Source organism: Canis aureus, chromosome 7 (genome assembly GCF_053574225.1).
Source record: "Canis aureus isolate CA01 chromosome 7, VMU_Caureus_v.1.0, whole genome shotgun sequence".
NCBI lineage: Eukaryota > Metazoa > Chordata > Mammalia > Carnivora > Canidae > Canis > Canis aureus.
The window spans coordinates 63,432,626-63,448,805 of NC_135617.1; the positions used below are offsets into that span (position 1 = coordinate 63,432,626).

At 53.0% G+C, this 16,180-nt stretch overlaps 1 long non-coding RNA gene across 1 annotated transcript; it reads left to right on the top strand.

Annotated features, from left to right (window-relative positions):
* The first annotated feature begins 8,096 nt into the window (after positions 1 to 8,096).
* On the top strand, positions 8,097 to 15,855 carry LOC144317559 (uncharacterized). The gene is made up of 2 exons (XR_013383554.1): positions 8,097 to 8,224; positions 11,492 to 15,855. It is a non-coding gene; the product is annotated as an uncharacterized LOC144317559 (long non-coding RNA).
* Positions 15,856 to 16,180: the final 325 nt, after the last annotated feature.

A 16,180-nucleotide genomic window follows, 5' to 3' on the forward strand; every position in this document is an offset into this window, starting at 1 on the left:
GGAAGGCAGGTGACAGCAGGGAGAGCCACGGATGCAGGCTCCGTGTCAGGCCCAGCCCATCTCCCTGTCCCCTAGTGAGGCTGCCACCAGATTCGGTCTCTCCCCAGAAATACCAGGTGGGTGTGCTCTTTTGAACATTTTAAAGGAGAGGAAACGGCAGATCAGAGAGGTCTGGTCTGCGTGTTTGGTCCTGGTTCCTCCTAAACATAGATGGGAGCCCCTGGCCCTGCAGAGGAGATCTCCTGCCCCCAGGTCTGAAGTTTGGTCCAGCCCAAGCCCACCTGTCACGGTGGGAAGGGAAGTAAGAAACAGAACTAAGTAGGAAACCACAGAACCACATCCCGTAAACCCCAGTGGGGAGTCAGCCTCAGGCTCAGGCTGGGGGCTGGCCGGGCAGTTCCACCAGGCTAGTTCTCGTCCTTGGAGTCCAGCACCCTCCCACCACCTGCAGGTGGGGACCCCTCAGGAAGGGGGAATGGCATCCTTCCACAGGAGATAAGACACACAGGTAAAGGGAGAAACGAGGGCAGAAATGCAAGGATGAGCCCGCGGAAAGGGGAGGAGGCTCAAGGAAGGCTTTGGGGGTAGCCCTGCTAACTGGCCATCCCTGCCTCGATGGGAACACCCAAGGTCAAGCCCACAGGTACCAGAAGGCTCCAGGGACCATGAAGATAAGGGGGGGGGGGTTAGGGGAAGGGCACCACAGTTCCAATGGCCGTGGATCCACTGAGCCCCAGCCTGTGAGACCAGATGGTGCTGGTGTGACTGGGTGGCCCAGGGCTGTGGCAGAGGTTCCACTGGAAGTAGGCAAGGAGAAGACTGCTGTCTTGGGTAGTTCAAGCTGGTAGGAAACAATCACAACAAATTTTGGCCATTTTAGGTAATGCCAACTTATGTTTTCCAAAAAGAGTTAAGGAAGAAAGAGAAAGTAAGTATGGCAATTAACGCTCACACATCTTTGTTGTTTGGGTTGATGCCATGTGCTGGGTGCTCTGCTGTGGTATCTCACTCCATCCTCACAATTATCTGAAGGGGGCATGGCTGTCCCATTTTATAGATGAGGTCCCTGTGCTGGAAGGTTATTGATAGTCCTCTGATAAGGAGACTCTCAAGCCCCAGATTGGGCACCCTCCAGACTGCCCTTCATCTAGCTTCCTACCTCTGGCCAAGGCTTCATAGCTTCCTGAGAGTCCAGGGGCAACATCGCATGGGGTGGGGGTACCAGGAGCTCCAGGGACCAGGACTGATAAAGAATGAGTGCGTGGGGCATGTTGGCAGTTGTAACAGGAGGGATTTTAGAGACAGGCACCCTGGTTTTCCTAAATGTCTCAGGGTGGGCTCCTTCTGCCTTCTGCCCTGCAGAGCTTTGCCCAGCCCTTTCCATTCTGTGTGCTACTCTGGAGGTCTTCACATGGAAGCAGAGGCTTTGGAGATCTTGCAGGCCAGTGAGGACTCATCCTGCCCCGTGTCACCAGTGCCAGCTAGAGTATGCCCCCACCTACATCTCCAAGCTCTGCTCTGTGAGGACATCATACTTAACTTTGTGGTCTCTAACCATGAAGGGGGTGGGTATTCTGCTACTCTGACTATATGGATCAACACACACACACACACACACACACACACGGAATTGGAGCAGCCTTGAAATTAGTAAGACCTGAGTGCCATAGAACAAGGGTCATATACATTAGAGTTTGGTGGTACCTCAACCACCATAGACCACACACGGTGCACAATCCTGCATTTCCTAAATACCTCTTGTCAGAGTGGCATGTCCAAGTTCAGGCGAGGCCAGAACATTCATAAGCTTGAGGTCCCTCCTCCCATCTCGTTGTCAGGGCAAAGATGGCATCCCCTCCCCTGCAGATGGGTCCCGACCTGTGAAAGATAAGGTGAGGGCCAGGGAGCCTGGGTGAAAAGGGAGCCCCTGAACCCTGCTTGATCTCAGACCTGCCTCAACGGTGCCCCATGTCTGGCCCAGCTATATTTAGCAAGCTCAACTCTGTAACTAGAGCGACCGGGTCACCCCAACCCCCTCCCCTTCTGAGGACTCTGCAGGGGCCAGTTTCTCACACCTTTTAATCAAGTCTTCCATTTCTCCAGGCAACCAACACAAAAGGCCTGGACCAGGTGGTGGAGATGCTCTGGCTCCTACACAGAGGTTCTATTTTCTGTTCTGCATTCTTCCAGGCTGGGTAATTATGGATCTGTCCTTAGAGACATTCTGTTTCTTAGCATTGGCTGTTAGGAAGCCCATCTATGTTAAGCCGGTCTTGCCACTTGTATCTGGTGTTACACTGCAGAGTACTCTATCACAGACACGCGGCTATTTGTGCCCATGTGAATCCACTCGAGTGCACACTCTAGCATATGGACAGAGTCTGTGAATGCATGTGTGTGGGGGGACATTGTTATGTGACCAGAGTGCTCATCGATCAATAGTTAGGTACCCACTATGTGCCAGGCCAAGGTGGTCTGGGTGCCGGGCACACTGCCATCAATGATGGCTTCATCTGGGGTTTACATTTTAGTGGCAGAAATGGTAAACCCTGAAGTCAGATCATTTCAGGGGATGAACGATGCTGAAGGAAATAAGCAGATCGATGCTACAGAATGAAAGGTGCAGTGGTCTAGCTATGGGTAGCTACTTTGGATAGGGCTGTCAAGCTACCCTCTCCAGGGAGGCATGAAGGTCTGGAGGTCAAGCATTCCAGGCAGAGGGAACAGCAAAGACAGAAGTCCTAGAAAGGGATGAGTGTGGTAGAGGTAATGACAGTACTTGACAGGTAATGACAACTCCTTTAGGGAGTTGTGATGATCCAATGAGTTAACAGAGGTAAAGGGCTTCCAACAACGCCTACCTCATAGCACATAGGTGTTCTTTTCAATAAGTGTTTGCTATTATGAGCAGCCTTGTTTTTATTACAAAAAAAAAAAAAGGAGCTAAGGTTTCAAGAGATGGACATTTGTCTACTGGGACAAGTTCTGGTCTGGAAATTAGGGGAGACCTGAGCCTTACTTTTTGTTCTGTCTTCAAGTCCCTTGGTGTCCAGTTCCTCTAAGTGGGTTCCAGGGCAGTCTTGTGGGGCCCAGCTAAGCAGTTGGCATGGCAGTAACCTCTAAGGTTTCATAAGAAGATAAGATTTTTACCAGAAAAGGAGTTCAGACCTCATCAGGAGAGTGCCATAGGCAAGCTAAACCTCGAAGGACACACCAGTCACCTGAAGCAGGGACAGGAGGCAAAGCAAAGAAATGAGAGGGGGTAGGCATGGGGCTGGGGGGGATTGGAGAGAAGGGCTGGCTTTCCAGAAGCCATCTTTACCGGTCCAGACATCGGCAGGCACTATGGGGGTGGCTGGGATGAAGGCCCAAGGTCAGGTTGGCACTGGGCTTTTCATCTTTTAAATGAGGGAGTTGGTTGAGATGATTAATAAGCTCTTTCAAGACACTCCTCTCAAAACATCCATGGGAGGCTGAACTGCTGGGGGGCTAAGAGGGTATAAAGAGAGCATCCTTTGAGTGTAATGAGCCCTGGGTCTGTAGTAGTCTTGGGACACACTGTTTGGTTTCCTTTTTGCTAGCTGGGGGTGGAGAAGGAATTAATGTTTATAGTCCTGGGCTAGGGTTCCACTCTGTGATCAGACCTCGAAGGTATGTGTTGCCAGCCAGCTCTGGGGAGGACTTCCATTAGAAATGCCCACCCTTCTCCCCAGCTGGATGAAAAGAAGGCACTGACAAGTTGTGCACATTTACAAACACACACTCACACTTCTATTATGGACAGGTGTTGGAAAATTTACAGGTAAATCAGATTTCTGTAAATGAAATTTTATGTTCATTGCACTTTGGCTGCTTACTGTTTAAAGAAGCCCTGTTGCAAGTCCTTTTATGAAACAAATATCTCTCCTCCCATAGATATCAATGTTCATATTTAGGCTTTCAAGTATGGAAGCCCCTGTCTGTTCAGGTGTGTGTGTGTGTGTTTGTGTGTGTGTGTGTGTGTGTGTGCATTTGCATTCATTCTGGCACATAAAAGGATCCATGAATAAAAATGTTTTCTTTCTCTCTCAGGCTTTGTTGTGATACGTTGCTGGAAAAAAAGACACACTGTTTAAGCAAAGGGCAGACCCTGAGCAGCTCAGATCTCTATCTGAGTGTGCTCCCCATCCCTTCTGTGTCTGATTGCTGCTCCCCAGGGTAGAACTCATGGGCCCACCTCAGGGCAAGGCACAGAGGGAACTTAATAACTTGGGGAAAATGGAAAATCTGTCTGCTGCCTGGAATGGGGCGGGGCAGGGGAGGCAGTTGTGGGAAGCATAGAAGAGGTAATGGGGAATTCTAGAATTCACATACAAGATTGCATGCTACGATCAATGGTTCATCAGGAAATACCCAGGGAGCCACCATTATATTTGCTTTCTGCGTGTCTGCAGGACCAGGGCAGTGGCCCTAACATTTGTGTATTTCAGTGCTCCAAAGAGGGGCTTTACTTCCCCCTGGTAAATCCAAGGCACCTTCCTGGGCTTCACGTCTTATCTCACCACCCCACGCCTCTGACTTCTGCATGGGGAAGGGTCCCCTTCACTCCCCAGCCTTCTGCAGGCTGGCATGGGGAGGGGCCCAGGAGCCTCCAGAAAGACTCTCCTTCATCATTTATTAATGGTCCCTGGCCTCTTCCCTGAGATAATTAGGGTTGGGATATTTTCATATCATGCAGTTAATTGCCATCTGCACTGCTTAACAAGTGAGGGCAGTGGGTAGTAATCTGGAGGCCCACCCAGGATGGGACATGAGTCACGGTGTTGGCTGCCACAGCCTTAGGGCGAGGGAGGGGAGGCAGGGAGCCCACACTGGGACGTGGGAGGTGCCGGACTCACAGTTCACAGGGAAAGTGTTAAGAACCAGGCTTCTCCTTCGGGAGCAGGAGCGAGAGATGAGATCCTGGCAGAAAGCTAGGTTCTCACCACAACAGACACCCACAGGATGTCCCAGGAGCTGCCTCAAGATCATATAGATTTGGGATCAGAAGTCCTGAGATCTAGCCCTTGGTTCCCTGAAGCAAAGTCTGAGCTGGGGATTCCTGTGTGTGTGTGTGTGTGTGTGTGTGTGTGTGTGTGTGTGTGTCTTGTTGAGGGAGCAAGAGAAGACTGGAAAAGAGAAATCTAGGCCAAGATGCCACTTGAGCCAACATCTTGCCTGAGCCTGATCCCTCAGGGAACTCTGGAACCTGAGTGGCCCCTTGGAATTTGTTCTTAAGACAAAGGGGCCAGCTTTGATGTTCTGACACCAGTGTCGTTGGCAAAAGGCTATTGGGGCGGCAAAGCATGTGACACAGCTCCCAAGGAAGTGGCTTCTATCTTGCCAAGTAAAGACAACCCATCAGAGAAGGCATAATTAGGAGCCATTAGCAACCAACACACCAGTAGCTAGGTGATGGAGATGTGGCGATAGAGATCTGACCCAGCCTTCCAAGCCGGAAGACCACAGACATCTAATCTTTGAGGCCCAGTTCCTGCCCATGTGGAAGAGGATCCACAGCCCTCTGGGGCTCTCTCACAGTGCAGAAGGGTGGTGTGGAGGGCATCTTATAGCTGCCATGTGCCATCTATGTACCTGCAGGTAACACTATTCTGTGAAGAAGAGCGTGGATCCAGCTCTGAGTGTGGCTGGAGAGCACAGATTGGTGCTTGTCTGGATTTCTAAGGCTTCCCTCATCACCCTATGGCCTGGCCTGGGTGCCTTCCATTAGACAAACACTCCTTTGGGAAGTCATAATCCTTTGGGATAATTTACAGAGAAAGCAGAGAGGGGCAAATTTTTGGTCCTCAATCATGAACACCAATGTGAGTAAGAATCCTTCCTAGGCCATCTTAAACTAGAATCGGGGAGAGGGATGAGGGCTGAGCCAATGGCCATTGAGGCGACTTCCCTCATCTATCTGGGGCAGGCTGACTTGTAGGCTAGAAGGGGCTGAGCATTCAGGCTGGTGACACTCTTCTCCTCAGGGAGGACAGTGAGTACACAGGAAGCCTTCCCTCCCTGCCCCACTCAACCCCTCTTTCCCTATGCCTTGCCCCAGCTCATAGGAAAAAGGGGCTCCCTGCCAGAGGTGGCTTCTGTGCCATAAGCCAGAAGGAGAGGTAATTACTGGGGGAGGTGGTGCAAGAAGCAAGAGGAAAGCCCTCTCTCCATTGTGGCTACTGGGGACACAGACACCTTGGGGGTCCCAGCAGGCCTGTGAGGTAGAGGAGGGGAGGGGTACGGTATCAGAAGAGCCCTCTGATGAGCCCCAGGCTCCATGTTGCTTGCAGGACAGCAAGTGATAATATTGCCAAGGTCAGAAAGGTTGACCTGCTGTCCATCAGACCTTTCTGGGAGAGAACAAAACAACGACACTCTGGTGCTTCTTTCCACCTCAAGAAATGGGCCGCAGTGCCTCAGCAAGATCATCACCCCCACTTCCTCCCAGGAGGCACCCTGGTGCCCCCTCAGCAAGTCACCAGTCCTCCCTTCCCTGAGGGAGGAGGGGTTCCACTCTTAGGCCCCAATGCCTGGCCTCCTGGGTATGTCCCGCCTCCTGGGGGACAGGGCTGGGCAGGCTGGCCTATTCCTCTATTGGACTGAAAAATCCAGAAAATGGGAAAAATGCATTTTAGTTGTCATTAGTGGGAATGTGACATTTTTTCTTGGGGGAAAACAGTGTGTGTGTGTGTGTGTGTGTGTGTGTGTGGTGTGTGTGTGTGTGTGTGTTGTGGGCTGGGTCACACTGTCCCTCATCCCGGGAATACAGACTCCTGCTTGAAGGAGGGAGGGCAAGACCCAGCAAGGAAAGGCCTGCCTAAGGAAAGCTTTGGCTTTGCTGCTGTTCACACAGCATGAGGTTGGCTCCTGCGTCCCTGCGGTGGGCAGGGGAGGTGAGCGAGGCAGAGGCCCTGCTTCAAGGTCCAGAGAGTTGTGTTTCCTCAGGGGAAGCCCGATAGGGTCAGGCCTCAGGGACCAGAGAGGAGGCTAGTGCAAAGTCCACCAAAATGATTGGCTGTGTGGAAGAGGGGAGGCTGGACAGAAGTGCAGCATTTCAATTGGGGTGAGGGAAGAGGAAGAAAGAGAGGGTGCCAGGTGAGCAGCTGTGCCAGCCAAGTATAGAGGCAGGAAGCAGAAAAGGAGACCTGTCTGGAAGAGGATCTTGTCCAAATAAGTATTATCATTAGCTACTAATGATGTTAATACTAACTGAACACCTACTATGTACCCAGCACTATGCTTAGAGCTTCCCATGTTAACCTCTTTAATCCTCACAGTGACCCATGAGGTAGGTACTACTATTCTCATTTTAGGGAGGAAGACACTGAGTCCCAGAGAGCTTAAGTCATTGGCACAAGGTCACTCAGCCAGCCAGGGGCAGAATCAGGATTTGAATAAGTACATCCTGACTCTGGGGCATCTATCCCTAATCAATAAACCTTTCTGTTTAGCCAGCACATACTGAGTGCTTCTTATGTGCCAGACACCATTCTGAGCCTTTTATTCTTGGAATCCCTGTTGTTAATCCCATTTTACTGAAGAGAAAACTGAGACACAGAAAGTTTTGCACAAAATTACTCTACGTCACCCAGAGAGCAGGGGAGCTCATGCTGGGCCGAAGCAGTCGGAGTCCTTAGTGACTCCACGAGCAGTGGGTGGGGAGATGGTGTGGGTGAGGCCCTGGACATCGAACCGTGGGTGTGTGGACTTGCTGTCAGGCCCTAGGAGTTTTTGCATGGGCTGATCACCAAGAGGGAGGAGAGATGTAGGCAAGATGCACACAGATGGGCGATGTGCCAAAGGGCCACTCATGAATGGGACAGAAGATGCAGCCCAGAGACAAGCTTATGGGCACAGGAAGCCCTTTCCAGAAACCCCACTTACCCAGGGGTGGGGCAAGTTTCCTAGCTGGGGCAGAGAGGCTTTCTTTTCCGTCCCTAACTGGGGTTCCACTTCCAGGGAGCCTTCAGAGGCTGGGGCAGGGGGCAGGGCCTACCTCCTCTGTGGCTGGCTCCCATGGCCTAGTTTCCAGGCGGCTGCCAGGTACAGGGCCCTGGCAGACAGGTTATAAATATCCCCGAGTGACAGGAAGGCCTTCACTGACGCTGATGTGGATTAAGCTGGATGTGCAGCCTCAAGGTCACTGGCACAGCTGTGGCTTCGACTGCTCTCGGAGGATCTAGGTGAGGGGGCTGCCTAGGAGGTAAGAGCAAGGGGGCAGGGGCCCAAGCCTAGGGCTTTCAGACTTTCCTCCCTTATGGTCCAAGTTCTTTACTCCTGCTCTTACCTGCTCAGTCTCTCTCTAACCTTCCCCTACCCTGAGCCTCTTCTGCCCTCCCTGAAGCCTGCCCTTAGGGTTTTCTCAGCCCAGTCTGGGACCCAAGGCCTTAGGACCCCAAGGCTTTGGTGGCAGGATGATTGTCAGGTGGGGCAATGGGTTGTTAGGTGGGGGAATGGTTGCCAGGTAGGGGATCGATTGTCAGGTGGGGGTTAGGCTGTCTGGTAGGGGAATGGGTTGTTATTGGGGGGATGGATTGTCAGGTTGGGGGGATAGGCTGCCAGATGGGGCATGGGTTATCAGGTGGGGGGATGGTCTGTGGGGGGGAATAGGTTGTCAGATGGAGGGTGAATTGTTGGGTGGAGAATGGGTTGACACGTGAGGGATGGCTTGTCAAGTGAGGGATGGGTTGTCAATTGGGGGGTGGGTTGTCTCGAGGGGGATGGATTATCAGGTTGGGGGGATGGGTTGTTAGGTAAGAAGCTGGGTCATTAGGGTCAGAGGGTGGGTTGTCCAGTGGGGGGATGTGTTGTCAGGTGAATGGATGTGTTGTCAGGTGGGGGATGGTTTTCCAGTGGGGGATGGGTTGTTAGGTGGGAGATGGGCTTGACTAGGGGAATGGGTTGTTAGGTGAGGAGGTGGGTTGTGAGGGGAAAATGGGTTGTCAGATGGAGGTTGGGTTGTCAGGTGGGGGATGAGTTGTCAGGTGAGGCATGGGTGGTCAGATGAAGGATGGGTTGCCAAATGGGGGCAGTTCTTGTCCTGTTCCACCTTGTGTTTCAGCCTCACCTCTTCCCTCAGCACCGCATTTCCCCCACTCTTTCTGAATACAGTTGTACAAGAATTCTGGGTTGTGCCAGCAAAGCCATCCCCAGCTCCCTGGGGATGTCACATGTGCATGTGCATGTGACCATGTCTTTTCTGCTTATAAGGTAAGATTTAGAAATCTCAGAGAGTCACCACAAGGTGGGACCTGAAGGATGACTGACTTTGACATGGAGATTGAAAGGGCACATGATGAGGGCATGGCCACAGCCCAGGTCTTCTGAACTTTCTGACACCCAGCCTAGTGCTCTCCAGTGATTGTCTTCTGATCCGGCTCCATGCTACAGGAGCCCCAGGAAGGTCCAGGGACCTAGGCTTGGTTAACAGGACACCAGTTAAGGAGCTGACATGGATAGGGAATGGGGCAGGGCACCTCTGCCCTGGCTGAGGGGTGAATGGCCACTGGGGATGACCCAGCAGAGGCCAAATCTGGGGCAGCAGTCTGAGCAGTGCCCATAGGCTGGGGCAAAGCTAAAACCAGGTCAGGACTACAGGGGAACTGATACCCAAAAGAGTGCTGGGGATGCTGGACATGATATATTGGTCCTTGCCATCCATGTCCACCTCCTTCTGTGGTTCCCTCTGTATCACGATGGCTAGAAGGCTTAAAGTGACATTTCCCAGAACCTCATGTTGCTGGAATTCTGGCTGTGATCTAAGTTTTGCCAACAAGTGGCCTGCCCTTGGGATACGGAAAGTGGCAGGAGCCAGAGGCCATCCCTGCTGCAATGGTAAGGGAAGGTGAGTGGGCTGCAGCCAAGATGAGGATTTGTAGCCATGGTCTTGTCACCTGCTGCCTGGTGGGGGCAGCTGTGTCAGCATCAATAATCCCAGCAGTGGCAGCTGCTGTATCCTGGTCTTAGGCTTGCAGCTGTGCACAGGTGACCTGAAGCCAACATCCTAGCAGTCATCCTTGATCTCCATTCATCTGGCCCATCTGATGGATCTGGAGGCCCCTATTACCCTTATATTTTTGTGTCTCCCTTCCTTCCTTCCTTCCTTCCTTCCTTCCTTCCTTCCTTCCTTCCTTCCTTCCTTCCTTCCTTCCTCCTTCCCTCTCTCTCTCTTTCTCTCTCTCTCTCTCTTTCCCCCAGGTGTTCCTATCTTCTACATGGATTGACACACAGGATGTAGTGGGGACAGGTGGATGCAGGGCTGAATGGAGGAGAGCTGGACTGGGGCCTGATTCAGAGGCCAAGGTGGATGCCGAGCCTGGCATCTGTGACAGGACACGATGTGGTAGGACAGAGCAGCAAACTGCAGGTGTCTGCAGAGCCAGGGTCAGAGGCTCTCTGGGTGGCCTGGGTGGCCAGGGAGGAACCACTAACTGGTCCGGATGCTGGGGAAGACATGGTAGGAATCCCAGCAGACCTCTTCAGAGACAACCCAGTGCCACCCTTGTTCAGAGACTGAGGGCTCTTCCCTCCTCCATAGAGTTGAGGGAAATGGGAAAGCAAATGCAGACACAGTCACTGGGAGCCCTGGGGGGCTAAGCTGGGTCAGGCTGCCGAGACAATTCTAGCTCATCCAGTGGAGGATGTAGTGGCAGATGAGCAGGCCCTTTCAAGAAGGCTGGCTGGAGAAAGGCACAGACTGTCAGGAACATTTCCTAGGGAACTTGCCCAGGCTGCCTTGGCCTTGCAAGGCTCATCTCGACCTCCTCAATGCCTCCAGGAAGCCCAGATGCAAGTCAATCTTCAAGGTGGAGGTGCTGCAGTGAGGGGTTAGAGGGTGGGTTGTCCAGTGGGGGGATGTGTTGTCAGGTGGGGGATGGTTCCTCCCCCCCCCCCCCCCGCCAACTGCCCTTTTGCTGAGGGGGAGGTCCCAGGCTTCAGTCCTGCCATGCCAACCTGACTGAGGCCCGCAGCCAAGGGGACGAGGAGCCGGAGGCTGTCAGGGGGGTCACGTTCTGGCCAGACTCACATCTGAGTGCCACACACTCCCCCTACAGAATTAAAAATAAGAGACTGTCAGAGGCCAAAAATGACAAAGTGGTGAGCTGGGCATGAGCCATGCTATTCCTGCCTCCTGGCTCCTGACATATCGGACTGGTCTGGATGCCTTCCCTCCACCCAGGACACACAGACTCCCCCACCCCATCCCCACCCCGCCCAGTTCTCGGGGGTCTTGCTGTCTCCTCCCTCTGTGTACATTCCCACCTGTAAAGTAGGAGTAACAGTGATACCCGGGCATGGGGTCATCATGAGGGTTAAACCCCAGGGGTTAATGTGAGCGCCCTGGATCTGTGAGCTGTTGTTAAAGCTACTGTTGTTAATTGAAACTGTTAATCAGATGATTGCCCTAACTCTCCAAGTTCACGACCAGTAAAACTATACTATATAAACATTTTCTGGTTTTCTTTCTCAGGACACCAAACCTCACACTGGAGATGAAAGGCAAAGGCTTAGCGTTCCCACCCTGCACTGAGCGGCCATTCCTGGGCAGGTCCAGCCGAGCACAGACGGCGCCTCCAGAAGTTTGTGGTGGGCAACCTTGCAGTGGGTAGAAATCAAAGATACTGTTTGCCGAGTGTTGCTGCCTGTTGAGTAACAGGCACAGTCCTGTTCAGTGCTAAGAGGAGTTATCACCACCACATTACAGATGAAGAACCAAGCTCAGGGACTTGAGGAAGGTTCCCATGGTCCCAGAGCTAGTTGGAGGTGGAGCTGGGATTTGAACCTCGTCTGTCTGGTGGAGAGCCATGGGTGCACTGCCCAGTGGAGCCCCTCCTGTCAGACCCCGTCCATGCTACCTCGGCCCTCTCCCCACCTTGCCCTGCCCCTGCCCCCTCCCACCAGCACCTTCTGACCTGGGCAGGGCAGCCAGGGGTTGGATGTGGAAGCACAGGGCTGAGCCAGGGCTTAGTGAAGCCCTCCCAGCTCAACTTGATGGCTGCCGGGTGGTTTTCTCCCTTCTTTCCTTTCGTTCAGTTTAAGTTCGTAGTGGCCATGCTGCTCCAATATCGTCCACTGGCGTCCCAGCACTTTCTCTATGGGGAAAGGACAGGACTGGTCTTAGCTTGTGGCAAGAGGAGAAGACCACCGAGCTGCAGGCCTTCCTGGCAACACGAGGGTCACCGTCCCTGTGGGACCTGCTCCTGGGCTCCCTTTGAGAGGAGCAGAGGGGAGCTGGCTCCCTTTGCTGGTGCTGGAGACTCAGAGCCACTCTGGAATGATCTGAAGTGTGGTCGGGTTGAAGGGGGACAAGCTGCGACCCCATCTGTGCTCAGCCCTCAGCCTGCAGTCCCATTATCCTCAGGGGTGGCAGACTGGGGACCTATGGCCACATGTTCTCTTTGGCCAACGCAGTGTCTCATGATTTTGAACTTGGGTGCTTGTGCTCCTTTATTCTTCCCCATAACTCCCACTTGTTCTACTTACTACGATCAACATTTGCCTTCTTGCTACCTGGTGAGTATCGCCCTCCCCACACTTCCGGGGGATGCCAGTGGCCCTGGGAAAGGTGGAACCTCTTCATTGCCATGAAGGAGCTATTTGCGCTTAGCCGCCCTCTGATAACTCCAGTCAGCTAGGGTCTGGGCAGCTTGGGGGCAGGTTGCGTCATTTCGGGGCCTGGGGCACTGCCCTGGAGTTGTGCAAGGGAACCCAAGGGACAAGTGCCCTGGTCAGGGAACAGTGGGAGATTCTTGGCCATCTTCACCTTTTTTTCCAGGATGGGCCTCCATGGGAGTATCCTAGCCACTATTTTCTTTAAGTACCTCCCACGGGCCCAGGATTGTGTTAGATGCTTCAGAGACATCATCCGAGTCAGCTCTCTGATGTGAGGGTATTATCCACGTCACAGACAGGACAATTGAGGCTCGTAGAGGAAGGGTCACTTGCCCAAGTCGTCACTGCGGACAAGAGGCCACAGGGGTCCAGAGCTCATGCGTCTGCATGGCATCGTGGTGACACATCTTTACATGTCAGCAGCATCTCTTTTTATCAATTTCATCAAAGTGGATTCATGGAACGTCTCCTTCTTGCCAGGATCCAGGCTGGATGGCTATAGTCCAAGCCCCTGACTACTTCCTGGGCTGACGGGGGAGAGGCAAGATGAGCAAGCAAGAGCCTTCTAAATCACAGACATGACGTAGTGCCGGAATATTCCCGCCACCGCCACCAACAAGACATCCAGCAACGTTTCCTGAGGGCTAACTGTGTCCCAGGCTGTCCCCGGGCTTCATGGGTATTAACTCTCTCAAGAGCCTGAACGAGCGGGGACAGCCACCATCTCCATTTTAGACAGGAGGTTACTGGATCACAGAGAGGTTAGGTAATGTGCCCAAAGCCACACAGCTAACAAGTGCAGGGCCAGCGTGTCTTAACCATGGTATCGGCCAACAGAGCTGCAAAGCACTGCAGAAACACAGAAGGTAGAGCAACCTCACAGACTACCTCACTGGCCGCTTGCCACAGGCCCACAAGTGAGACTAAGTGACAGACTCGGAGGAGGTCAGTGACACACCTGCCCAAGATCTTCAGCTAGTAACTAGTGGGGCTGGGTTTTCAACCCAGACTTCATTCCTGCCTTTACCTCGAACTAGCTGGGAAGGACTCATTAGCTGACAGAGAGGAGGTGATGCGAATACTGCAGAACGGGAGCATCCTTCGAAATTCTCAGCCCTGGGGTTGAAGCCTTCCGTAATTCAGTTGATGAAGTGAAGTGCCTGCTGACCTGGCTCTGTCGGAAGGGGCTTTGCCAAAAGCCTCCGTCCCCTGTTTGAGTTGTGCAGCCTGCCTCTGATTGACGCCCGCTCAGCCTCTCAATCCCCGAGAGTGATTCCGTCTCATGGATGAGAGCCTCCGACATCTGTACCTGTCGGGCGACAAATCCAGACGCACACTCCCTGTCTGGTTAGAGATGCATCAGGCCTGATTAGGCCTGTGAACCTGCCGGCTGCTCTCAAATCCCTTTAGCTGAAAGTCTCAAAGATAAATGGAAATCGGGGGCAATTCTCGCCAGGAAGTTGCCTCGTGACGTGGAGTGAAAGGTCTAGAGGAGCGACATGGGGGAGTGGGCAGGAGGACCCCTATGTGATGCTGGGGTGGAAGAAATGGCCGACCAGCAGGTGCATGGCAAGGAGGCCCTGTCCCTCTCAGATGACCTCAGTAAAGGCCACACCGGCTGCTGCCCGCCCTGCCTGACTCTCTGAGCCACTCCTTTGCCACCTACTTTTCCTCCACCTTTGCTCCCAAACCTGTCCCAGCACCCCCTCTCTTTCTCTCCCTTGGAAGCCCCTGCCTGCCTGCCCACCTCTCACCGCTCTCCTGCTGTGGGGACCAGGGTAGCACAGCAGCCTGCAGCATGTCCACTGCCCCCAGTAGGCACCATCACTAGTGCTCAGGGGACAGGCTGATGATGCAGGCCAGGCAGGGGACAGGACAAGGCAAGGAAGGGAGGGCAGCACTGGAGATGGGAAGACTCAGCTCAAGGACCTCTGAGATCCAGGAGACATACCTCCTCCCCTCCTAGGATGGGGAGCAGGGGTTCCAGCACAGAGGCTGGGGACAAGGGCAGAGGTGGCCTGTGGGAGGGATGCCTCTTCCTCCAGACTCAGGATGCATCTGCTTCCCTCTTTCCCCTTCCATCTCTCTGTTCTCCACTCTAGCTCTCTGTCTCTGGGCTTCTCTAACTCAGCCCCTTGGTCTCTTTATATCTCCAGCTCTATGCAGTGTAAAGGATGAGTTGGAATAACTTTTCAGCATTAACCACCGCTCCTGTGTGGGGGAACATTATCTTAATTGAGTCTCAGCTTGTTCACAGCCACTCAGCTGCCATAAATAATGGATGTCCAAATGGACTGTAAACCAGAAGAACTGAACAATGCTGCACGTTGCCATTGCCACTAGCTTCAGCCTTCTGCAAGGAGCCCAGCCTCCCTCTTAAGAAAGTATGGCCCAAGCTTGTCACAGCCAGACATCCAGAGGTTCCCAATGAGAAGTCCTGTAGTGGCATGGACCAAAGGGAAGCTGTAGGGAAGGAACTGGGAACTTGCCCATCCTCTGTTCCTTTTAGTGCGAGGGCAGTGAGTGTCCCCCAGAGATGCAGGTCTTCTGGGCAAACCATCCTGCCCACGATATCGATAAGACACCGAAACCGACCCACACTTTCCCATGTGCACCAGCAGATGGTCTCTTGGTCTGTAGCTTTAATCCTGGAGTATGAATCCTGTGGCCGTCTGCTTACCAGGTCCCTGATGAATACACCATCCTCTGTGCATAAAGCAAGCTGCTGTTTAGAGAGTCTGAAGCTATTTAACACTCTTGTGCTGTTTGCAGAACCTCCTTGTTTGTAGAGCCAGCCAATGATTGCAAATGAGGGCTGTGTGCAGATTCAGATGCTGTTGGCTGCCTCTGCCCCTGAATTCATAGTCAGAGGCTTCACTCATTCCCAAATCCCAGTTCCCACTTGTTCTCCCCCTCCTTTTGACTGCTCTGCCTGCCCAGGGTCTTCACCGCTGCCCGGTGGACCACCCATGTCAAAGGTATCCCCATCCGCTGTCTCCCACACTGCTGCTGTGCTCAGAAATAGCCTCTGATAATAGGGCCCCCAAATTCCTTTCAGATCTTGAGGTTTTCGGGTTGGGGGGGTTGAGAGCCCTCTGGAAAGGCCACCCTGTGCTACACAGCAGTGCCTGGTAGGTGAGGTTCTCGGTGCCTCGGGGCTTGCTTTCAAAGCTCTGGGCAAACACAAGCTATTAATAAATCTCAGTGTCCGCTTTATTCTAACACATTCTTGTTGGTTTTGTTTTGGATGCCTGTGGGGTGGATGATGGGAAGCAAGCTGTGGTTGTTTAGTGGTTTTTAACTTTAATGGCTTTGGTAATGTAGCTAAAGCCTGTTCAGCTTCCGTTGTTACTGGTACCTGAATGCTTCAAGCAAATCATCACCAGCCTTCTGGTTATCTCTTTAATAGGCCAGGCTGGAGGAACACAGGTCATTGGGATATTTGGGGTCCGCAGAGGAGCAGGGAATGGTCCCTCTGTGACCAGAGTGGAAAGCAATTGCTTCTGTCCAGTGCCATGCCTCCTGATGAGATGATTTCCCCTTAGTT